The sequence below is a fragment of the Malus sylvestris genome, chromosome 5, assembly GCF_916048215.2.
Source record: "Malus sylvestris chromosome 5, drMalSylv7.2, whole genome shotgun sequence".
In the NCBI taxonomy this organism is placed as follows: Eukaryota; Viridiplantae; Streptophyta; class Magnoliopsida; order Rosales; family Rosaceae; genus Malus; species Malus sylvestris.
In genome coordinates, this window is record NC_062264.1 from 18,676,138 (window position 1) to 18,687,131 (window position 10,994).

The window sequence follows — 10,994 nt, forward strand, 5'->3', positions numbered from 1 at the left end:
AGCTTCACGTGCTCAACTTTGGCAGAGAACTTTGGCAAAGTTATCTGTGGTACCCATGAGCTATTGTTGCGTGTGGGAAGTGGGTGATTGAACAGTAAGATTCATGTGCTTTCTACTTCACCAGAAGTCTTCGACAGAATGCCCATAATTTCTGCAAAGCTGAGTGTGCGTGTGACAGGTGCTGACAAGGCTAGAAAAGTAGGTGCCTCTTCGATTTCTGAGATCGGCCCTCGTGGTCTCTGAGCAGCCCATCTTTTGAGAAAGGGAGCGCCTCTTCGATTGATTCGGAGAACGATGCCTCATCGATTTTTGAGAAAGCAATCATGCTGGGGGTCTGGCTCTCGAAGATTCGGGGAGCAGTGTCTCTTCGATTTTTGAGAAAGTAATCATGTTGGGAGTCTGGCTCTCGAGATTCGGAGGGCGGTGCCTCTTTGATTTTGGAGCAAGCATTCTTGTTGGGAGTGTTTTCTCGAATGTGAGTAAAGGTTGGGCATGTTTGCTAGTCTACCTTGCCATGAAGCACAGAGGTTGACACACAGGGACTTTCCAATTATCCAGCAATGGTATTGTTCCTTTACCCTCTCTTCGATTTTTAAGAAAGTAGTCATGTTGAGAGTCTGGCTCTCGAGATTCGGAGGACGGTGCCTCTTCGATTTTGGAGCAAGCAATCTTATTGGGAGTGTTTTCTCGAATGTGAGTAAAGGTTGGGCATGTTTGCTAGTCTACCTTGCCACGAAGCACAGAGGTTGACACACAAGGACTTTCCAATTATCCAGCAGTGGTACTGTTCCTTTACCCTTGTGGGTAATAATATGGTAGCTAGACTTTCAAAATTTATGGGTCTAAACTTTGTTAGTGCTGTTTCTTTGCTATTCTTTTACCCTTCTTGGTCAGAGCGATGTAGTAGGAGTTGCAAGCTTCACGTGCTCAGCTTTGGCAGAGAACTTTGGCAAAGTTATCTATGGTACCCATGAGCTATTGTTGCGTGTGGGAAGTGGGTGATTGAATAGTAAGATTCATGTGTTTTCTACTTCCCCAGAAGTCTTCGACAGAATGCCCATAATTTTCGCAAAGCTGAGTGTGCGTGTGACAGGTGCTGACAAGGCTGGAAAAGTAGGTGCCTCTTCGATTTCTGAGATCGGCCCTCGTGGTCTCTGGGGAGCCCAGCTTTTGAGAAAGCGAGCGCCTCTTCGATTTCTGAGATCAGCCTTCGAGGTCTTTGAGCAGCCCAACTTTTGAGAAAGCAAACGCCTCTTCGATTTCTGAGATCAACCCTCGTGATCTCTAAGCAGCCCAGCTTTTGAGAAAGCAAATGCCTCTTCGATTTCTGAGCAGGCGCCTCTTCGATTTCTGAAGCTCCGTCGAGTGCAGATTTTTATAGTGGCTGGCATTAAGTTCCAAAGCACACTTGAATCTCCACCAGTAGAAGCTTCATTCTTGCACTTCTAAGATCTTGATTTGTCCGACCTCTTCTCTCTTCAACACCTTTGAAAATGTCTGGCCCCTCCGACCGTCGTTTTGACTTGAACCTTGTTGAAGAGGCAGCCCCGCCTTCTCCAGACAACATATGGCGCCCATCCTTCGTCTCCCCTACTGGTCCTCTTACCGTTGGGGATTCCGTGATGAAGAATGATATGACCGCTGCGGTGGTGGCCAGGAACCTTCTCACTCCCAAAGATAACAGACTACTTTCCAAACGGTCTGATGAGTTAGCTGTTAAGGATTCGCTGGCTCTCAGTGTTCAGTGTGCAGGTTCTGTGTCTAATATGGCCCAACGCCTATTTGCTCAAACCCGCCAAGTTGAATCATTGGCGGCTGAAGTGATGAGTCTCAAACAGGAGATTAGAGGGCTCAAGCATGAGAATAAACAGTTGCACCGGCTCGCACATGACTATGCTACAAACATGAAGAGGAAGCTTGACCAGATGAAGGAAACTGATGGTCAGGTTTTACTTGATCATCAGAGATTTGTGGGTTTGTTCCAAAGGCATTTATTGCCTTCGTCTTCTGGGGCTGTACCGCGTAATGAAGCTCCAAATGATCAACCTCTGATGCCTCCTCCTTCTAGGGTTCTGTCCAGTACTGAGGCTCCAAATGATCCCCCTCCGGTGCCTTCTCTTTCTAGGGCTCTACCGACTGCTGAGACTTCTCCTAAGCAACCTTTGTGAAGGCTCCCTCTTGTGTGTTTATTTTGACTCATGTATATGTACATATTTGTAGCTTATCGGGGATATCAATAAATAAGCTTTCCTTCATTTCAACGTATTGTGTTAGATACACCAAAGCCTTCTTCGCTAAGTTCTTTGAATTTTCTTTTGTTGAAGCTTGTATGTTGAAGCTTTCTGAGTGGAGCATGTAGGTTGGGGTAGTGTTCCCTTAATTTTCCGAGTGAGGAAAACTTCTCGGTTGGAGACTTGGAAAATCCAAGTCACTGAGTGGGATCGGCTCTATGAATCTTAGAACGCCATTGTGCTCGATCATGTGTCATGTCCTTCGTTAGATCCAAGTACTCTAAGTCTTTTCTTAGAGTCTCTTCCAAAGTTTTCCTAGGTCTTCCTCTACCCCTTCGGCCCTGAACCTCTGTCCCATAGTCGCATATTCTAATCGGAGCGTCAGTAGGCCTTCTTTGCACATGTCCAAACCACCGTAACCGATTTTCTCTCATCTTTCCTTCAATTTCGGCTACTCCTACTTTACCCCGGATATCCTCATTCCTAATCTTATCCTTTCTCGTGTGCCCACACATCCAACGAAGCATCCTCATCTCCGCTACACCCATTTTGTGTACGTGTTGATGTTTCACCGCCCAACATTCTGTGCCATACAGCATCGCCGGCCTTATTGCCGTCCTATAAAATTTTCCCTTGAGCTTCAGTGGCATACGGCGGTCACATAACACGCCGGATGCACTCTTCCACTTCATCCATCCAGCTTGTATTCTATGGTTGAGATCTCCATCTAATTCTCCGTTCTTTTGCAAGATAGATCCTAGGTAACGAAAACGGTCGCTCTTTGGTATTTCTTGATCTCCGATCCTCACCCCTAACTCGTTTTGGCCTCCATTTGCACTGAACTTGCACTCCATATATTCTGTCTTTGATCGGCTTAAGCGAAGACCTTTAGATTCCAACACTTCTCTCCAAAGGTTAAGCTTTGCATTTACCCCTTCCTGAGTTTCATCTATCAACACTATATCGTCTGCGAAAAGCATACACCAAGGAATATCATCTTGAATATGTCCTGTTAACTCATCCATTACCAACGCAAAAAGGTAAGGACTTAAGGATGAGCCTTGATGTAATCCTACAGTTATGGGAAAGCTTTCGGTTTGTCCTTCATGAGTTCTTACGGCAGTCTTTGCTCCTTCATACATATCCTTTATAGCTTGGATATATGCTACTCGTACTCCTTTCTTCTCTAAAATCCTCCAAAGAATGTCTCTTGGGACCCTATCATACGCTTTTTCCAAATCTATAAAGACCATGTGTAAATCCTTTTTCCCATCTCTATATCTTTCCATCAATCTTCGTAAGAGATAGATTGCCTCCATGGTTGAGCGCCCTGGCATGAACCCGAATTGGTTGTCCGAAACCCGTGTCTCTTGCCTCAATCTATGCTCAATGACTCTCTCCCAGAGCTTCATTGTATGACTCATTAGCTTAATACCCCTATAGTTCATGCAATTTTGTACGTCGCCCTTATTCTTGTAGATAGGCACCAAAGTGCTCGTTCGCCACTCATTTGGCATCTTCTTCGTTTTCAAAATCCTATTGAAAAGGTCAGTGAGCCATGTTATACCTGTCTCTCCCAAAAGTTTCCACACTTCGATTGGTATATCGTCTGGGCCTATTGCTTTTTTATGCTTCATCTTCTTCAAAGCTACAACCACTTCTTCCTTCCGGATTCGACGATAAAAAGAGTAGTTTCTACACTCTTCTGAGTTACTCAACTCCCCTAAAGAGTAGTTTCATGTCCTTCATTGAAGAGATTATGAAAATAACCTCTCCATCTGTCTTTAACCGCGTTCTCTGTAGCAAGAACCTTTCCATCCTCATCCTTGATGCACCTCACTTGGTTTAGGTCCCTTGTCTTCTTTTCCCTTGCTCTAGATAGTTTATAGATATCCAACTCTCCTTCTTTGGTATCTAGTCGTTTATACATATCGTCGTAAGCCGCTAACTTAGCTTCTCTGACAGCTTTCTTCGCCTCTTGCTTCGCTTTTCTATACCTTTCACCATTTTCATCGGTCCTCTCCTTGTATAAGGCTTTACAACATTCCTTCTTAGCCTTCACCTTTGTTTGTACCTCCTCATTCCACCACCAAGATTCCTTTTGGTGTGGGGCAAAGCCCTTGGACTCTCCTAATACCTCTTTTGCTACTTTTCGGATACAACTAGCCATGGAATCCCACATTTGGCTAGCTTCCCCCTCTCTATCCCACACACATTGGGTGATTACCTTCTCTTTGAAAATGGCTTGTTTTTCTTCTTTTAGATTCCACCATCTAGTCCTTGGGCACTTCCAAGTCTTGTTCTTTTGTCTTACTCTTTTGATATGTACATCCATCACCAACAAGCGATGTTGATTAGCCACGCTCTCTCCTGGTATAACTTTGCAATCCTTACAAGTTATACGATCCCCTTTCCTCATTAGAAGAAAATCTATTTGTGTTTTTGACGACCCACTCTTGTAGGTGATCACATGTTCTTCTCTCTTCTTAAAGAAGGTGTTGGCTAAGAAGAGATCATATGCCATTGCAAAATCCAAGATAGCTTCCCCATCCTCGTTTCTCTCCCCAAAACCATGGCCACCATGAAAACCTCCATAGTTGCCTGTCTCCCTGCCCACGTGTCCATTTAAATCTCATCCTATAAATAACTTCTCCGTCTGAGCAATTCCTTGCACCAAGTCTCCAAGATCTTCCCAAAATTTCTCCTTCGAACTCGTATCCAACCCTACTTGAGGTGCGTACGCACTAATCACATTGATAAGTTCTTGTCCTATTACAATCTTGATTGCCATGATTCTATCTCCTACCCTCTTGACATCTACAACATCTTGTACCAAGGTCTTATCCACGATGATGCCAACACCGTTTCTCGTTCTATTTGTGCCCGAATACCAAAGTTTAAACCCTGAGTTTTCTAGATCCTTTGCCTTACTACCAACCCACTTAGTTTCTTGTAGGCACATAATATTTATCCTTCTCCTCACCATAACTTCCACTACTTCCATAGATTTTCCCGTTAAGGTTCCTATATTCCACGTTCCTAAACGCATTTTGCTCTCTTGAACTCTACCCTTCTGTCCTAGCTTCTTCACCCTCCCCCGTCTAATAGGATCAAAGTACTTCTTTTGTGTGTCCCGGGTAAAGTTGATAGGAGCATATGCTCCCAAACAACTTTGAGTGGAGTCGTTCGAAAAGAAGTTTCTATGGCCCCCTTGCTCATTTAACACTGCATCCGGGTGCCGATGGAGATACAGCGACCCTTGCTCACTTATCACTGTGCTCGGGCCACACAGCGCGCCACTTACGGGTGACGCCCTAGCTTTAGCGCGATTTTGGTCTGGATTCATTTTCATAAGGATATATATAATATAAAATCTACTCATCAAATACCCCCAAACTTAGCTTTTTGCTTGTCCTCAAGCAAAACAAGACTCAAACAAAATAAAAACTTAATAAACTAGACAACTAGCTAAAATTAACTGACAAAAATTTTCACCTTCAAAGTTGCAATCCATAGCAAATTTTAAAAACTAGAACATCTTTTCAAAAGTTCCAACTAATCCCACCACAGAGTCTAAGCCATTTAGAATCAATTAGGAAAGAGTTAGAAAAATTGGGTTGCCTCCCAAATAAGCGCTTTATTTTAAGTCTGTAGCTAGACGTTGCAGAAGTCTGGTGGCTAGATCACTGGTGCCTTCAGAGTCAAAGACTCGTATGCCGTATCAAATGGCGACTCCACGTACGGTTTCAGCCTGTGACCATTCACCTTGAATGTGTTGCCTTGAGCCCCATTAGATATTTCAACTGCCCCATGAGGAAAGATTTTAGTAACCAAATACGGCCCAGTCCAGCGAGATTTCAATTTCCCTGGAAACAACTTTAGCCTTGAACTGAATAGCAACACCTTTTGCCCTGGCTGGAATTCTTTCCGTAAAATTTGACTATCATGAAATGCCTTAGTTCTTTCCTTGTAGATGCGAGAACTTTCATAAGCACCCAGACGAATTTCCTGCAGCTCATTGAGCTGCAATTTACGTTGCTCTCCAGCTGAGTCATATGAAAAATTTAACTCTTTAATTGCCCAGTACGCCTTATGCTCAAGCTCCATAGGTAGATGACATGCTTTTCCATAAACGAGTCGAAATGGGGACATCCCAATAGGAGTTTTATAAGCTGTTCTGTAGGCCCACAACGCATCATTTAATTTTAAACTCCAATCTTTTCGTGTAGAACCAACTGTTTTCTCCAAAATGCGTTTTAATTCTCTGTTTGAAACTTCCACTTGACCAGATGTCTGTGGATGATAAGGTGTAGCCACACGATGATTAATCCCATATTTCGCCAACAAATTAGCAAATGGCTTATTAATAAAGTGCTTCCCCCCATCACTAAGAATAACGCGTGGAATTCCAAAACGCGGAAATATAACCCCTTGGAGGAACCTTAGGACTACTGATCCCTGATTAGTTGGTGCTGCAATGGCCTCGACCCACTTAGAAACATACTTCACAGCAACTAAAATATATTGGTTTCCATGGGACGATGGAAATGGTCCCATGAAATCAATACCCCAAACATCAAATAATTCAACAATCAAAATACTTTTCTGGGGCATCTCATTCCTTTTGGACTGGTTGCCGACTCTTTGACATCTATCACAAGCCTTGCACCAATTGTATGCATCTTTAAAAAGTGTAGGCCAAAATAACCCACTCTGCAAAATTTTTTCTGTTGTTCTTTTCTGCCCAAAATGTCCCCCACAAGCAAAATGATGAGCAAACCTTAAAACACTTTCCTGTTCGGTTTCAGGAATACACCTGCGAATAATCTGGTCTGGGCAATACTTAAATAGATATGGCTCATCCCAGAAATAATGCTTCACATCAGAAAGAAACTTCTTTTTCTGCTGCAACGTTAAATCTGGATGCACCACCCCTTTAACCAAATAATTAACCATATCAGCAAACCATGGTGTACGGAATTGGACTGCAAATAGCTGTTCATCTGGAAAACTCTCCCTCAGTGGAAGGGAATCCTCTTCTGACGATGTGGGAATAGTTAATCTAGACAAATGGTCAGCCACCACATTTTCCCGACCCTTTTTATCTCTGATTTCTATGTCAAACTCTTGCAATAAAAGAATCCAACGTATCAATCGAGGCTTAGCATCTTTCTTAGACAACAAATATTTCAAAGCTGCATGATCTGTATAAATAATCACTTTAGCCCCAACTAAATACGAACGAAATTTTTCCAATGCAAAAACAATTGCCAACAATTCTTTCTCTGTGGTAGCATAGTTTAGTTGTGCATCATTGAGGGTTCGACTAGCATAATAAATAACTTGGGGAAGTTTATCTGTCCGCTGTCCAAGAACTGCCCCCACTGCATAATCTGATGCGTCACACATCAGTTCAAAAGGTAAGCTCCAATTAGGAGCTGCAATAATGGGTGCTGTAGTGAGGAGTGTCTTTAACTTCTTGAAGGCCTCCAAACAAGCCTCATCAAAAATGAAAGGGGCGTCTTTAGCCAATAAATTACACAAGGGTCGGCTAATCTTGGAGAAATCCTTGATGAACCGTCTATAAAACCCGGCATGGCCAAGAAAAGATCGAACACTCTTAACAGTTGTCGGGGGTGGCAACTTTTCAATTGCATCAATTTTAGCTTTATCAACTTCAATACCCCTATTAGAAATCAAGTGGCCCAAGACAATTCCATGCCTAACCATGAAATGACACTTTTCCCAGTTTAAAACCAGGTTGGTCTTAATGCATCTGTCCAGAACTAAAGATAAATTCTGCAAACATTGGTCAAAAGAATCCCCAAAAACAGAAAAATCATCCATAAATACCTCAACTACATGTTCAACTAACCCGGTAAATATGCTCATCATGCAACGCTGAAACGTAGCAGGCGCATTGCACAAACCAAAAGGCATTCTTCTATATGCGAAAGTCCCAAAAGGACAAGTAAAGGTTGTCTTTTCTTGATCCTCAGGGGCAACTGGAATCTGGTTGTACCCTGAATAGCCATCCAAGAAACAGTAGAAAGCACGACCAGCCAACCTTTCCAACATTTGATCAATGAAAGGCAATGGAAAATGATCTTTTCTAGTTCCCGCATTGATCTTTCTATAATCAACACACATACGCCACCCAGTAGTCAAGCGAGTAGGCACAAGTTCATTATTATCATTTTTCACAACTGTAATACCAGAACGCTTAGGCACCACTTGAGTTGGACTAATCCACTTACTATCTGAAATGGGATAGATCATCCCAGCATCTAGAAGTTTCATAACTTCATTACGAACCACTTCTTTCATAATCGGATTTAACTGACGTTGTGCGTCAATGGCAGGTTTTACTCCATCCTCCATCAGAATTTTGTGCATACAAATTGTAGGGCTGATCCCTTTAATGTCAGCTATAGTCCAGCCAATTGCATCCTGATGACTCCTTAAAATGCGCAACAATTTATCTTCCTCTGTTGATGATAAATCAGCAGCTATAATAACTGGCAGCGAAGAATCTGCACCCAAGTAAGCATATTTCAAGTGTTCTGGAAGCACCCTTAACTCCAGTTTAGGTGGCTGTACCTTAGAAGGTTGCAATAGCTTTTTGGGTTCCCCCAAACTTTCAAAAACGTGCCTCCAACGTGGAGGTTGAAAAGGAACACTTTCCAAAGCTGAAACATACTCAAAAACCTCTTCATCTTCTGTATATTTATTCTCAAACCCGTGCAACACATTTAACAATGGATCAGATGTCAAACGTGGCATAATTTCAGCATGTAGTAAGCTGTCAAGCACATCAACACGCATACAGTCATGCACATCACCTGGCCTTTTGGTAGCTTCAAATAAACTGAACACAACAGATTGATCTTGCACTCTAAGTGTAAGTGTCCCAGCCTCTACATCAATTAACGTTCTGGCTGTAGCCATGAAGGGACGCCTCAAAATAATCGGTGTTTGCATATCTTCATCCATATCCAAAATCACAAAATCTGCAGGAAGGTAGAGATTATCCACTTTAATAATTAGGTCTTCTATAATACCCCTTGGATAAGCAACTGATCGGTCCGCTAGTTGTAGAATAACTGAAGTTGGCTTGATTTCTCCTTGTCCTAGTCTCTGAAAAACAGAAAAAGGCATTAAATTAATACTAGCACCTAAGTCAATTAAAGCATGTTTAAAATGAGAATTTCCAATTGTGCATGAAATTGTAAAACTCCCTGGATCTTGTTTCTTTGGGGGCAATTTGTGAAGCAGAACAGCGCTGCACTGTTCTGTAAGAATTACTTTCTCAAAATCAATAAGCTTCTTTTTCTTTGTGCAAACATCCTTTAAAAACTTGGCATAAGACGGACAGTTCTTGATGGCTTCAATTAACGGCAGATTAATCTGAACCTTAGACAAAGTCTTCATAAAATCTGTCAATTGTTGATCTTTAACTTTAGGCTTCAATCGCTCGGGATAAGGCATAGGTGGCTCATAAACACGATCCTCAACAATATTTGCACCATTTTCGGAACTGTTCACTGTCTGGTCATAATCTTTTGAATTGGCAGATTTTTCAACATTCCCCGAATCTGTTTTTGGCTGTGAAGTCACCCGCGAATTTTGGTTGCAATTTTCATCCCTGTTATCAAAACTTTTTCCGGAACGTAGAACTCTAACTGCCTTGCAATCTGCACCTCCCCTAGGATTTGGTTCGGTTTGACTGGGAAATGTCCCTGGTGCCCTTCCGGAAACCTGCAAAGCAATCTGCCCCATTTGTTTTTCCATGTTTTTCATTGATGCCTGCAGATTTTGAATTTCTTGAGTGGTAGTATTTGCCAATTTTTCAATCGCAACCTCCCAAGCCGCCTTAGGTGCAGCAGGTTGCTGTACCTGCTGTTGAAATTGAGGCCTAGTGTGCTGTTCCTTGTCCCACCTTAGATTAGGATGATCTCTCCATCCGGGGTTGTAGAAATTAGAATATGGGTCATATCTGGGCCGCTGGAAATTGTTAAATGCATTAACCTGCTTTGCTGTAAAATCTGGTGAAACATCTTTATGTGGGCAGCTCATAAAATCGTGAGTTATCATGTTGCAAATGCTGCAGGCAGCTTGTAAGGGCTGCTGTACAGCAACTTGAGAACCTGGCATTCTTTGTAATAACATGTCAAATTTTGCGTCAAGCCTTTTCTCCATTTTTTCAATTTGTGCTGTAACATATGGAGAACCAGTAGACATCTCAAAAGCTGACCTAGATTGTGGCTGCTCCACTGCCCACTGCTGAGTATCTTCTGCCATTTTTTCAAATAACAAACAAGCCTCTTGTGCATTTTTGTCTTTGTACGTACCTCCGCATGAAGCGTTGACAAGAGTTTTTGTAGTCATATTCAACCCTCTGAAAAATATGTGCATTTGATCAGTAGTGTTAATACCCGAATGTGGACATTTTCTAATCAACTCCTTAAATCGCTCCCACGCCTCATGAAACTCTTCATTTGGTTTTTGGGCAAAAGATAAAATCTGAGTTCTCATGTCAAGGGTCTTAGAAGCCGGATAATACTTGTTTAAAAATTTTTCACTGAGTTGGGCCCAAGTTGTAATGCTTCCTGATGGGAGTGTGAGGAGCCATCTCCTTGCCTGATCTTTTAGAGTGTATGGAAATAACCGCAGCTTAATAGATTCAGCTGAAAATCCTCTCACCAAAATGTTTTTGCACCCCATTAAAAATTCTGCAATGTGCATGTTAGGATCATCAGATGA

At 42.4% G+C, this 10,994-nt stretch overlaps 1 non-coding gene across 1 annotated transcript; it reads left to right on the forward strand.

Moving 5' to 3' along the window:
- Positions 1–10,664: 10,664 nt before the first annotated feature.
- On the forward strand, positions 10,665–10,769 carry LOC126624861 (small nucleolar RNA R71). Its single transcript, XR_007624246.1, has one exon. It is a non-coding gene; the product is annotated as a small nucleolar RNA R71 (small nucleolar RNA).
- The last annotated feature ends 225 nt before the right edge of the window (positions 10,770–10,994 follow it).